At 48.9% G+C, this 13,775-nt stretch overlaps 5 non-coding genes across 5 annotated transcripts; all 5 read right to left on the bottom strand.

Moving 5' to 3' along the window:
- Positions 1–857: 857 nt before the first annotated feature.
- On the bottom strand, positions 858–947 carry trnap-ugg (transfer RNA proline (anticodon UGG)). The gene is given in 2 exon segments: positions 858–893; positions 912–947. It is a non-coding gene; the product is annotated as a tRNA-Pro (tRNA).
- A 2,755-nt stretch (positions 948–3,702) lies between these two features.
- Positions 3,703–3,792, bottom strand: trnap-ugg (transfer RNA proline (anticodon UGG)). Its single transcript is given in 2 exon segments — positions 3,703–3,738; positions 3,757–3,792. It is a non-coding gene; the product is annotated as a tRNA-Pro (tRNA).
- A 2,742-nt stretch (positions 3,793–6,534) lies between these two features.
- Positions 6,535–6,624, bottom strand: trnap-ugg (transfer RNA proline (anticodon UGG)). The gene is given in 2 exon segments: positions 6,535–6,570; positions 6,589–6,624. It is a non-coding gene; the product is annotated as a tRNA-Pro (tRNA).
- Positions 6,625–9,379: 2,755 nt separating this feature from the next.
- On the bottom strand, positions 9,380–9,469 carry trnap-ugg (transfer RNA proline (anticodon UGG)). Its single transcript is given in 2 exon segments — positions 9,380–9,415; positions 9,434–9,469. It is a non-coding gene; the product is annotated as a tRNA-Pro (tRNA).
- A 2,742-nt stretch (positions 9,470–12,211) lies between these two features.
- On the bottom strand, positions 12,212–12,301 carry trnap-ugg (transfer RNA proline (anticodon UGG)). The gene is given in 2 exon segments: positions 12,212–12,247; positions 12,266–12,301. It is a non-coding gene; the product is annotated as a tRNA-Pro (tRNA).
- Between the last annotated feature and the right edge of the window lie 1,474 nt (positions 12,302–13,775).

Raw genomic sequence — 13,775 nt, 5'->3', positions numbered from 1 at the left:
GAGTCCCATCGCAAAGGCAAGTCGCTCAAGGAGACAGTGAACAATAGCAGAGGATGGTTTCGATCCATCGACCTCTGGGTTATGGGCCCAGCACGCTCCCGCTGCGCCACTCTGCTCTTATGCACAGTTCCGTTTTCCACAGGTCCCTTTAGCCTTTCGTCTGACGAGACTGTTGTCAAAGATCTCCACTGCTGTCGTCTTATATGGTGTTGCGCAGACGTATGGAGGCTGTGTAAATATAAACTTTTTCTAACTTCCCACATTCTGTTGGTCGAACTGTGATTTCACTCTGAATAGACGCCATGCGGCCCACCTTCGCTCTGCTGGGTCGACACAGTAAGTAAACGTGGGTCTCTATTCGTATCATTCTCTTGCCTTCTCCATGTAATTCTGCACATTGTTACTTTAAACATGACCACCGAATTCCCGTTTGCGTCTCATGAATCTGCCTCTTTGTCAGTGTCAGTTAGGGATTTACTGACCCCAATCACTCCCTGTACGAAAGCGTTCTCCCTAATGTCACTTTTGGTTCTTTTCCTCATGACTTTAAATCTCCGCCGAATCGTTGCCGATCCTTTCAGGCGTGGGAGCATTTTGACTACATTACTTTCTCTGTCTCGACTTCGCGTAACTTGGAAAGCTTCAATGGGGCCAGATTTCAAACTTCGGATCTCCGAAGAGAGCTATCCCAAATTTCCAATCCACCCTCATCGCTGACATCCCTCAAACACCGCAACCTCCAATCATTACACTTCGCTGCTTTCTGTCCCATTGGTTCTCCAGGGAGCCCAACCTCGTTTAACGAACGTACTTTTTGAGAAAATGGAAGAGGCACTTTTGCACAAGGCATAAACCGCGGGCTCGTCCGGGATTTGAACCCGGGACCTCTCGCAACTCTACGTCGACGAAGACCCAAAGCGAGAATCATACCCCTAGACCAACGAGCCAGACAGCAAGCGCGCTTCCACCCCACCCCCCGCTCTACCTCTTGAACCAGCTGAGTCTTGCTCAGAGTGAAGTATAGTTGACATTGAACAGGCTGGGGCTGTTTTCTCTGCAACGTCGGAGGCTGAAGGGTGACTTTATGGAGGTTTACAAAATTATGAGGGGCATGGATAGGATAAATAGGCAAAGTCTTTTCCCTGGGGTCGGGGAGTCAAGAACTAGAGGGCATAGATTTAGGGTGAGAGGGGAAAGATATAAAAGAGACCTAAGCGGCAACATTTTCACGCAGAGGGTAGTGCGTGCATGGAATGAGCTGCCAGAGAAAGTGGCGGAGGCTGGTACAAATGCAACATTTAAGTGGCGTTTGGATGGATATATGAATAGGAAGGGTTTGGAGGTATATGGGCCGGGTGCTGGCAGGTGGGACTAGATTGGGGTGGGATATCTGGTCGGCATGGACGGGTTGGACCGAAGGGTCTGTTTCCATGCTGTACATCTCTATGACTCTATGAACAGCTGCTTCTCATTCTGTCTCTGAGCTGCCGTTTGCCCGTCCCCAGGAACAGGGCCCTCTCTACTGGCAGAAATTTAAACCGTTTTCTTTCTAAACTTTTCTCTGACACCGGACTGACCAGTGACAAGCATTACCCTCCTCAACATAGGGTACAGAGAACAGGAGAAGACCCCGCAGACCTCCACGAGTGTGTCATCTCAACTGTGCATTTTGGGCCAGTATATCAATGTGAAATATTTACGTCGAAGATTTTTGGAAAGCAGATGAGAAGGCGAGGTGCACAACAAGCTGCTAAAGACAACATTGAGTGAATAGGAAAGATGGTTTCCCTTCTGGGTTATGCTCCCATCACGCACCGGCAGACATATCACCCACAAGCAAATATTAACTCTGTCTAAATTGCCACATTCTGTTTTTGCGAACCGTGATTTCACTCAGAAGCACAATTTACCCGCTCCCTCCTGAATATCCTTCCAGACTCGAACATACCTTCCAGGTGAAGCAGCACTTCACCTGCACATTTGCCGCAACCTAGTCTCCTGCATTCGCCGCTCATAGTGTCGTGTCCCCAACCGAGCATGAAGTATAATCTGGGTGACTGCTTCGCAGAACACCTCGGTTCTGCCCGCAAAAAACGGACCTGAGCTTCTGCTTTCCTGCCACTTTAACACGCCACCCTGTTCCCTGGCCAAAATCTCTGTCTCAGGCTTGCAGCAGTGCTCCAGCAAAGCTCAGCTCCAGATGGAAGAACAACGCCTCATATTCCACTTCAAAACCCTACAGCCCTCCGGTCTTCAAGATCGAGTTGCACGATTTTAGGGCCTGAAATCCCCCATATCCTTGACCCCTACCACACACATACGAGTCCCTTGTTATCACATAGTCTGCTACGACACACTACTTATTGTTAGCCACGAACGCTCTCCATTAACAGTTATTCACCCTCCCACACGGATCGTTATTCACTCCTTTGTCCCTCCTATTGTTCTCTCTCTGAGCTGGCGGGAAAGAGAGCAATGTACACTGGAGACTCTGAGCCAGCTGAAACTTGCTCAGTGTGAAATACATTCTACTTTGCTCCAAGAATTGCAAGCAGCAAAGAGTTTCCAGAACATCTGCTTGTCATTCACGTCGGAACCGGCGTGGCGAATTACTGCAGGGAAGGCACGAAACCGCAAGGCATGCGTTTCAACTTTATCAGCTCATTGGCATCTCAGAGAAGTGGTTTTGCGGTTCAGTTCATAGGAAACCAACGAAGAACAGGAGAAGACCACTCAGACCTCCAAAAGCCCGTCACTTGAACGGTGTGAGTTTCGCCATACTATATGGTATGATACGGGGCATTCAGACAGTCAGGAAGTCTTTTGAAAGGCAAGATGCCAAACGGAGTCCCATCGCAAAGGCAAGTCGCTCAAGGAGACAGTGAACAATAGCAGAGGATGGTTTCGATCCATCGACCTCTGGGTTATGGGCCCAGCACGCTCCCGCTGCGCCACTCTGCTCTTATGCACAGTTCCGTTTTCCACAGGTCCCTTTAGCCTTTCGTCTGACGAGACTGTTGTCAAAGATCTCCACTGCTGTCGTCTTATATGGTGTTGCGCAGACGTATGGAGGCTGTGTAAATATAAACTTTTTCTAACTTCCCACATTCTGTTGGTCGAACTGTGATTTCACTCTGAATAGACGCCATGCGGCCCACCTTCGCTCTGCTGGGTCGACACAGTAAGTAAACGTGGGTCTCTATTCGTATCATTCTCTTGCCTTCTCCATGTAATTCTGCACATTGTTACTTTAAACATGACCACCGAATTCCCGTTTGCGTCTCATGAATCTGCCTCTTTGTCAGTGTCAGTTAGGGATTTACTGACCCCAATCACTCCCTGTACGAAAGCGTTCTCCCTAATGTCACTTTTGGTTCTTTTCCTCATGACTTTAAATCTCCGCCGAATCGTTGCCGATCCTTTCAGGCGTGGGAGCATTTTGACTACATTACTTTCTCTGTCTCGACTTCGCGTAACTTGGAAAGCTTCAATGGGGCCAGATTTCAAACTTCGGATCTCCGAAGAGAGCTATCCCAAATTTCCAATCCACCCTCATCGCTGACATCCCTCAAACACCGCAACCTCCAATCATTACACTTCGCTGCTTTCTGTCCCATTGGTTCTCCAGGGAGCCCAACCTCGTTTAACGAACGTACTTTTTGAGAAAATGGAAGAGGCACTTTTGCACAAGGCATAAACCGCGGGCTCGTCCGGGATTTGAACCCGGGACCTCTCGCAACGCTACGTCGACGAAGACCCAAAGCGAGAATCATACCCCTAGACCAACGAGCCAGACAGCAAGCGCGCTTCCACCCCACCCCCCGCTCTACCTCTTGAACCAGCTGAGTCTTGCTCAGAGTGAAGTATAGTTGACATTGAACAGGCTGGGGCTGTTTTCTCTGCAACGTCGGAGGCTGAAGGGTGACTTTATGGAGGTTTACAAAATTATGAGGGGCATGGATAGGATAAATAGGCAAAGTCTTTTCCCTGGGGTCGGGGAGTCAAGAACTAGAGGGCATAGATTTAGGGTGAGAGGGGAAAGATATAAAAGAGACCTAAGCGGCAACATTTTCACGCAGAGGGTAGTGCGTGCATGGAATGAGCTGCCAGAGAAAGTGGCAGAGGCTGGTACAAATGCAACATTTAAGTGGCGTTTGGATGGATATATGAATAGGAAGGGTTTGGAGGTATATGGGCCGGGTGCTGGCAGGTGGGACTAGATTGGGGTGGGATATCTGGTCGGCATGGACGGGTTGGACCGAAGGGTCTGTTTCCATGCTGTACATCTCTATGACTCTATGAACAGCTGCTTCTCATTCTGTCTCTGAGCTGCCGTTTGCCCGTCCCCAGGAACAGGGCCCTCTCTACTGGCAGAAAATTAAACCGTTTTCTTTCTAAACTTTTCTCTGACACCGGACTGACCAGTGACAAGCATTACCCTCCTCAACATAGGGTACAGAGAACAGGAGAAGACCCCGCAGACCTCCACGAGTGTGTCATCTCAACTGTGCATTTTGGGCCAGTATATCAATGTGAAATATTTACGTCGAAGATTTTTGGAAAGCAGATGAGAAGGCGAGGTGCACAACAAGCTGCTAAAGACAACATTGAGTGAATAGGAAAGATGGTTTCCCTTCTGGGTTATGCTCCCATCACGCACCGGCAGACATATCACCCACAAGCAAATATTAACTCTGTCTAAATTGCCACATTCTGTTTTTGCGAACCGTGATTTCACTCAGAAGCACAATTTACTCGCTCCCTCCTGAATATCCTTCCAGACTCGAACATACCTTCCAGGTGAAGCAGCACTTCACCTGCACATTTGCCGCAACCTAGTCTCCTGCATTCGCCACTCATAGTGTCGTGTCCCCAACCGAGCATGAAGTATAATCTGGATGACTGCTTCGCAGAACACCTCGGTTCTGCCCGCAAAAAACGGACCTGAGCTTCTGCTTTCCTGCCACTTTAACACACCACCCTGTTCCCTGGCCAAAATCTCTGTCTCAGGCTTGCAGCAGTGCTCCAGCAAAGCTCAGCTCCAGATGGAAGAACAACGCCTCATATTCCACTTCAAAACCCTACAGCCCTCCGGTCTTCAAGATCGAGTTGCACGATTTTAGGGCCTGAAATCCCCCATATCCTTGACCCCTACCACACACATACGAGTCCCTTGTTATCACATAGTCTGCTACGACACACTACTTATTGTTAGCCACGAACGCTCTCCATTAACAGTTATTCACCCTCCCACACGGATCGTTATTCACTCCTTTGTCCCTCCTATTGTTCTCTCTCTGAGCTGGCGGGAAAGAGAGCAATGTACACTGGAGACTCTGAGCCAGCTGAAACTTGCTCAGTGTGAAATACATTCTACTTTGCTCCAAGAATTGCAAGCAGCAAAGAGTTTCCAGAACATCTGCTTGTCATTCACGTCGGAACCGGCGTGGCGAATTACTGCAGGGAAGGCACGAAACCGCAAGGCATGCGTTTCAACTTTATCAGCTCATTGGCATCTCAGAGAAGTGGTTTTGCGGTTCAGTTCATAGGAAACCAACGAAGAACAGGAGAAGACCACTCAGACCTCCAAAAGCCCGTCACTTGAACGGTGTGAGTTTCGCCATACTATATGGTATGATACGGGGCATTCAGACAGTCAGGAAGTCTTTTGAAAGGCAAGATGCCAAACGGAGTCCCATCGCTCAAGGAGACAGTGAACAATAGCAGAGGATGGTTTCGATCCATCGACCTCTGGGTTATGGGCCCAGCACGCTCCCGCTGCGCCACTCTGCTCTTATGCACAGTTCCGTTTTCCACAGGTCCCTTTAGCCTTTCGTCTGACGAGACTGTTGTCAAAGATCTCCACTGCTGTCGTCTTATATGGTGTTGCGCAGACGTATGGAGGCTGTGTAAATATAAACTTTTTCTAACTTCCCACATTCTGTTGGTCGAACTGTGATTTCACTCTGAATAGACGCCATGCGGCCCACCTTCGCTCTGCTGGGTCGACACAGTAAGTAAACGTGGGTCTCTATTCGTATCATTCTCTTGCCTTCTCCATGTAATTCTGCACATTGTTACTTTAAACATGACCACCGAATTCCCGTTTGCGTCTCATGAATCTGCCTCTTTGTCAGTGTCAGTTAGGGATTTACTGACCCCAATCACTCCCTGTACGAAAGCGTTCTCCCTAATGTCACTTTTGGTTCTTTTCCTCATGACTTTAAATCTCCGCCGAATCGTTGCCGATCCTTTCAGGCGTGGGAGCATTTTGACTACATTACTTTCTCTGTCTCGACTTCGCGTAACTTGGAAAGCTTCAATGGGGCCAGATTTCAAACTTCGGATCTCCGAAGAGAGCTATCCCAAATTTCCAATCCACCCTCATCGCTGACATCCCTCAAACACCGCAACCTCCAATCATTACACTTCGCTGCTTTCTGTCCCATTGGTTCTCCAGGGAGCCCAACCTCGTTTAACGAACGTACTTTTTGAGAAAATGGAAGAGGCACTTTTGCACAAGGCATAAACCGCGGGCTCGTCCGGGATTTGAACCCGGGACCTCTCGCAAATCTACGTCGACGAAGACCCAAAGCGAGAATCATACCCCTAGACCAACGAGCCAGACAGCAAGCGCGCTTCCACCCCACCCCCCGCTCTACCTCTTGAACCAGCTGAGTCTTGCTCAGAGTGAAGTATAGTTGACATTGAACAGGCTGGGGCTGTTTTCTCTGCAACGTCGGAGGCTGAAGGGTGACTTTATGGAGGTTTACAAAATTATGAGGGGCATGGATAGGATAAATAGGCAAAGTCTTTTCCCTGGGGTCGGGGAGTCAAGAACTAGAGGGCATAGATTTAGGGTGAGAGGGGAAAGATATAAAAGAGACCTAAGCGGCAACATTTTCACGCAGAGGGTAGTGCGTGCATGGAATGAGCTGCCAGAGAAAGTGGCGGAGGCTGGTACAAATGCAACATTTAAGTGGCGTTTGGATGGATATATGAATAGGAAGGGTTTGGAGGTATATGGGCCGTGTGCTGGCAGGTGGGACTAGATTGGGGTGGGATATCTGGTCGGCATGGACGGGTTGGACCGAAGGGTCTGTTTCCATGCTGTACATCTCTATGACTCTATGAACAGCTGCTTCTCATTCTGTCTCTGAGCTGCCGTTTGCCCGTCCCCAGGAACAGGGCCCTCTCTACTGGCAGAAAATTAAACCGTTTTCTTTCTAAACTTTTCTCTGACACCGGACTGACCAGTGACAAGCATTACCCTCCTCAACATAGGGTACAGAGAACAGGAGAAGACCCCGCAGACCTCCACGAGTGTGTCATCTCAACTGTGCATTTTGGGCCAGTATATCAATGTGAAATATTTACGTCGAAGATTTTTGGAAAGCAGATGAGAAGGCGAGGTGCACAACAAGCTGCTAAAGACAACATTGAGTGAATAGGAAAGATGGTTTCCCTTCTGGGTTATGCTCCCATCACGCACCGGCAGACATATCACCCACAAGCAAATATTAACTCTGTCTAAATTGCCACATTCTGTTTTTGCGAACCGTGATTTCACTCAGAAGCACAATTTACCCGCTCCCTCCTGAATATCCTTCCAGACTCGAACATACCTTCCAGGTGAAGCAGCACTTCACCTGCACATTTGCCGCAACCTAGTCTCCTGCATTCGCCGCTCATAGTGTCGTGTCCCCAACCGAGCATGAAGTATAATCTGGATGACTGCTTCGCAGAACACCTCGGTTCTGCCCGCAAAAAACGGACCTGAGCTTCTGCTTTCCTGCCACTTTAACACGCCACCCTGTTCCCTGGCCAAAATCTCTGTCTCAGGCTTGCAGCAGTGCTCCAGCAAAGCTCAGCTCCAGATGGAAGAACAACGCCTCATATTCCACTTCAAAACCCTACAGCCCTCCGGTCTTCAAGATCGAGTTGCACGATTTTAGGGCCTGAAATCCCCCATATCCTTGACCCCTACCACACACATACGAGTCCCTTGTTATCACATAGTCTGCTACGACACACTACTTATTGTTAGCCACGAACGCTCTCCATTAACAGTTATTCACCCTCCCACACGGATCGTTATTCACTCCTTTGTCCCTCCTATTGTTCTCTCTCTGAGCTGGCGGGAAAGAGAGCAATGTACACTGGAGACTCTGAGCCAGCTGAAACTTGCTCAGTGTGAAATACATTCTACTTTGCTCCAAGAATTGCAAGCAGCAAAGAGTTTCCAGAACATCTGCTTGTCATTCACGTCGGAACCGGCGTGGCGAATTACTGCAGGGAAGGCACGAAACCGCAAGGCATGCGTTTCAACTTTATCAGCTCATTGGCATCTCAGAGAAGTGGTTTTGCGGTTCAGTTCATAGGAAACCAACGAAGAACAGGAGAAGACCACTCAGACCTCCAAAAGCCCGTCACTTGAACGGTGTGAGTTTCGCCATACTATATGGTATGATACGGGGCATTCAGACAGTCAGGAAGTCTTTTGAAAGGCAAGATGCCAAACGGAGTCCCATCGCAAAGGCAAGTCGCTCAAGGAGACAGTGAACAATAGCAGAGGATGGTTTCGATCCATCGACCTCTGGGTTATGGGCCCAGCACGCTCCCGCTGCGCCACTCTGCTCTTATGCACAGTTCCGTTTTCCACAGGTCCCTTTAGCCTTTCGTCTGACGAGACTGTTGTCAAAGATCTCCACTGCTGTCGTCTTATATGGTGTTGCGCAGACGTATGGAGGCTGTGTAAATATAAACTTTTTCTAACTTCCCACATTCTGTTGGTCGAACTGTGATTTCACTCTGAATAGACGCCATGCGGCCCACCTTCGCTCTGCTGGGTCGACACAGTAAGTAAACGTGGGTCTCTATTCGTATCATTCTCTTGCCTTCTCCATGTAATTCTGCACATTGTTACTTTAAACATGACCACCGAATTCCCGTTTGCGTCTCATGAATCTGCCTCTTTGTCAGTGTCAGTTAGGGATTTACTGACCCCAATCACTCCCTGTACGAAAGCGTTCTCCCTAATGTCACTTTTGGTTCTTTTCCTCATGACTTTAAATCTCCGCCGAATCGTTGCCGATCCTTTCAGGCGTGGGAGCATTTTGACTACATTACTTTCTCTGTCTCGACTTCGCGTAACTTGGAAAGCTTCAATGGGGCCAGATTTCAAACTTCGGATCTCCGAAGAGAGCTATCCCAAATTTCCAATCCACCCTCATCGCTGACATCCCTCAAACACCGCAACCTCCAATCATTACACTTCGCTGCTTTCTGTCCCATTGGTTCTCCAGGGAGCCCAACCTCGTTTAACGAACGTACTTTTTGAGAAAATGGAAGAGGCACTTTTGCACAAGGCATAAACCGCGGGCTCGTCCGGGATTTGAACCCGGGACCTCTCGCAACTCTACGTCGACGAAGACCCAAAGCGAGAATCATACCCCTAGACCAACGAGCCAGACAGCAAGCGCGCTTCCACCCCACCCCCCGCTCTACCTCTTGAACCAGCTGAGTCTTGCTCAGAGTGAAGTATAGTTGACATTGAACAGGCTGGGGCTGTTTTCTCTGCAACGTCGGAGGCTGAAGGGTGACTTTATGGAGGTTTACAAAATTATGAGGGGCATGGATAGGATAAATAGGCAAAGTCTTTTCCCTGGGGTCGGGGAGTCAAGAACTAGAGGGCATAGATTTAGGGTGAGAGGGGAAAGATATAAAAGAGACCTAAGCGGCAACATTTTCACGCAGAGGGTAGTGCGTGCATGGAATGAGCTGCCAGAGAAAGTGGCGGAGGCTGGTACAAATGCAACATTTAAGTGGCGTTTGGATGGATATATGAATAGGAAGGGTTTGGAGGTATATGGGCCGGGTGCTGGCAGGTGGGACTAGATTGGGGTGGGATATCTGGTCGGCATGGACGGGTTGGACCGAAGGGTCTGTTTCCATGCTGTACATCTCTATGACTCTATGAACAGCTGCTTCTCATTCTGTCTCTGAGCTGCCGTTTGCCCGTCCCCAGGAACAGGGCCCTCTCTACTGGCAGAAAATTAAACCGTTTTCTTTCTAAACTTTTCTCTGACACCGGACTGACCAGTGACAAGCATTACCCTCCTCAACATAGGGTACAGAGAACAGGAGAAGACCCCGCAGACCTCCACGAGTGTGTCATCTCAACTGTGCATTTTGGGCCAGTATATCAATGTGAAATATTTACGTCGAAGATTTTTGGAAAGCAGATGAGAAGGCGAGGTGCACAACAAGCTGCTAAAGACAACATTGAGTGAATAGGAAAGATGGTTTCCCTTCTGGGTTATGCTCCCATCACGCACCGGCAGACATATCACCCACAAGCAAATATTAACTCTGTCTAAATTGCCACATTCTGTTTTTGCGAACCGTGATTTCACTCAGAAGCACAATTTACTCGCTCCCTCCTGAATATCCTTCCAGACTCGAACATACCTTCCAGGTGAAGCAGCACTTCACCTGCACATTTGCCGCAACCTAGTCTCCTGCATTCGCCGCTCATAGTGTCGTGTCCCCAACCGAGCATGAAGTATAATCTGGATGACTGCTTCGCAGAACACCTCGGTTCTGCCCGCAAAAAACGGACCTGAGCTTCTGCTTTCCTGCCACTTTAACACGCCACCCTGTTCCCTGGCCAAAATCTCTGTCTCAGGCTTGCAGCAGTGCTCCAGCAAAGCTCAGCTCCAGATGGAAGAACAACGCCTCATATTCCACTTCAAAACCCTACAGCCCTCCGGTCTTCAAGATCGAGTTGCACGATTTTAGGGCCTGAAATCCCCCATATCCTTGACCCCTACCACACACATACGAGTCCCTTGTTATCACATAGTCTGCTACGACACACTACTTATTGTTAGCCACGAACGCTCTCCATTAACAGTTATTCACCCTCCCACACGGATCGTTATTCACTCCTTTGTCCCTCCTATTGTTCTCTCTCTGAGCTGGCGGGAAAGAGAGCAATGTACACTGGAGACTCTGAGCCAGCTGAAACTTGCTCAGTGTGAAATACATTCTACTTTGCTCCAAGAATTGCAAGCAGCAAAGAGTTTCCAGAACATCTGCTTGTCATTCACGTCGGAACCGGCGTGGCGAATTACTGCAGGGAAGGCACGAAACCGCAAGGCATGCGTTTCAACTTTATCAGCTCATTGGCATCTCAGAGAAGTGGTTTTGCGGTTCAGTTCATAGGAAACCAACGAAGAACAGGAGAAGACCACTCAGACCTCCAAAAGCCCGTCACTTGAACGGTGTGAGTTTCGCCATACTATATGGTATGATACGGGGCATTCAGACAGTCAGGAAGTCTTTTGAAAGGCAAGATGCCAAACGGAGTCCCATCGCTCAAGGAGACAGTGAACAATAGCAGAGGATGGTTTCGATCCATCGACCTCTGGGTTATGGGCCCAGCACGCTCCCGCTGCGCCACTCTGCTCTTATGCACAGTTCCGTTTTCCACAGGTCCCTTTAGCCTTTCGTCTGACGAGACTGTTGTCAAAGATCTCCACTGCTGTCGTCTTATATGGTGTTGCGCAGACGTATGGAGGCTGTGTAAATATAAACTTTTTCTAACTTCCCACATTCTGTTGGTCGAACTGTGATTTCACTCTGAATAGACGCCATGCGGCCCACCTTCGCTCTGCTGGGTCGACACAGTAAGTAAACGTGGGTCTCTATTCGTATCATTCTCTTGCCTTCTCCATGTAATTCTGCACATTGTTACTTTAAACATGACCACCGAATTCCCGTTTGCGTCTCATGAATCTGCCTCTTTGTCAGTGTCAGTTAGGGATTTACTGACCCCAATCACTCCCTGTACGAAAGTGTTCTCCCTAATGTCACTTTTGGTTCTTTTCCTCATGACTTTAAATCTCCGCCGAATCGTTGCCGATCCTTTCAGGCGTGGGAGCATTTTGACTACATTACTTTCTCTGTCTCGACTTCGCGTAACTTGGAAAGCTTCAATGGGGCCAGATTTCAAACTTCGGATCTCCGAAGAGAGCTATCCCAAATTTCCAATCCACCCTCATCGCTGACATCCCTCAAACACCGCAACCTCCAATCATTACACTTCGCTGCTTTCTGTCCCATTGGTTCTCCAGGGAGCCCAACCTCGTTTAACGAACGTACTTTTTGAGAAAATGGAAGAGGCACTTTTGCACAAGGCATAAACCGCGGGCTCGTCCGGGATTTGAACCCGGGACCTCTCGCAAATCTACGTCGACGAAGACCCAAAGCGAGAATCATACCCCTAGACCAACGAGCCAGACAGCAAGCGCGCTTCCACCCCACCCCCCGCTCTACCTCTTGAACCAGCTGAGTCTTGCTCAGAGTGAAGTATAGTTGACATTGAACAGGCTGGGGCTGTTTTCTCTGCAACGTCGGAGGCTGAAGGGTGACTTTATGGAGGTTTACAAAATTATGAGGGGCATGGATAGGATAAATAGGCAAAGTCTTTTCCCTGGGGTCGGGGAGTCAAGAACTAGAGGGCATAGATTTAGGGTGAGAGGGGAAAGATATAAAAGAGACCTAAGCGGCAACATTTTCACGCAGAGGGTAGTGCGTGCATGGAATGAGCTGCCAGAGAAAGTGGCGGAGGCTGGTACAAATGCAACATTTAAGTGGCGTTTGGATGGATATATGAATAGGAAGGGTTTGGAGGTATATGGGCCGGGTGCTGGCAGGTGGGACTAGATTGGGGTGGGATATCTGGTCGGCATGGACGGGTTGGACCGAAGGGTCTGTTTCCATGCTGTACATCTCTATGACTCTATGAACAGCTGCTTCTCATTCTGTCTCTGAGCTGCCGTTTGCCCGTCCCCAGGAACAGGGCCCTCTCTACTGGCAGAAAATTAAACCGTTTTCTTTCTAAACTTTTCTCTGACACCGGACTGACCAGTGACAAGCATTACCCTCCTCAACATAGGGTACAGAGAACAGGAGAAGACCCCGCAGACCTCCACGAGTGTGTCATCTCAACTGTGCATTTTGGGCCAGTATATCAATGTGAAATATTTACGTCGAAGATTTTTGGAAAGCAGATGAGAAGGCGAGGTGCACAACAAGCTGCTAAAGACAACATTGAGTGAATAGGAAAGATGGTTTCCCTTCTGGGTTATGCTCCCATCACGCACCGGCAGACATATCACCCACAAGCAAATATTAACTCTGTCTAAATTGCCACATTCTGTTTTTGCGAACCGTGATTTCACTCAGAAGCACAATTTACTCGCTCCCTCCTGAATATCCTTCCAGACTCGAACATACCTTCCAGGTGAAGCAGCACTTCACCTGCACATTTGCCGCAACCTAGTCTCCTGCATTCGCCGCTCATAGTGTCGTGTCCCCAACCGAGCATGAAGTATAATCTGGATGACTGCTTCGCAGAACACCTCGGTTCTGCCCGCAAAAAACGGACCTGAGCTTCTGCTTTCCTGCCACTTTAACACGCCACCCTGTTCCCTGGCCAAAATCTCTGTCTCAGGCTTGCAGCAGTGCTCCAGCAAAGCTCAGCTCCAGATGGAAGAACAACGCCTCATATTCCACTTCAAAACCCTACAGCCCTCCGGTCTTCAAGATCGAGTTGCACGATTTTAGGGCCTGAAATCCCCCATATCCTTGACCCCTACCACACACATACGAGTCCCTTGTTATCACATAGTCTGCTACGACACACTACTTATTGTTAGCCACGAACGCTCTCCATTAACAGTTATTCACCCTCCCACACGGATCGTTAT

This window comes from Chiloscyllium plagiosum, unplaced genomic scaffold (genome assembly GCF_037043375.1).
Source record: "Chiloscyllium plagiosum isolate Xiang-an unplaced genomic scaffold, Cpla_swu_hap1 HiC_scaffold_27, whole genome shotgun sequence".
In the NCBI taxonomy this organism is placed as follows: domain Eukaryota; kingdom Metazoa; phylum Chordata; class Chondrichthyes; order Orectolobiformes; family Hemiscylliidae; genus Chiloscyllium; species Chiloscyllium plagiosum.
The sequence above is the reverse complement of the archived record's forward strand: the minus strand, read 5'-3'. Positions and strand labels throughout refer to the sequence as shown.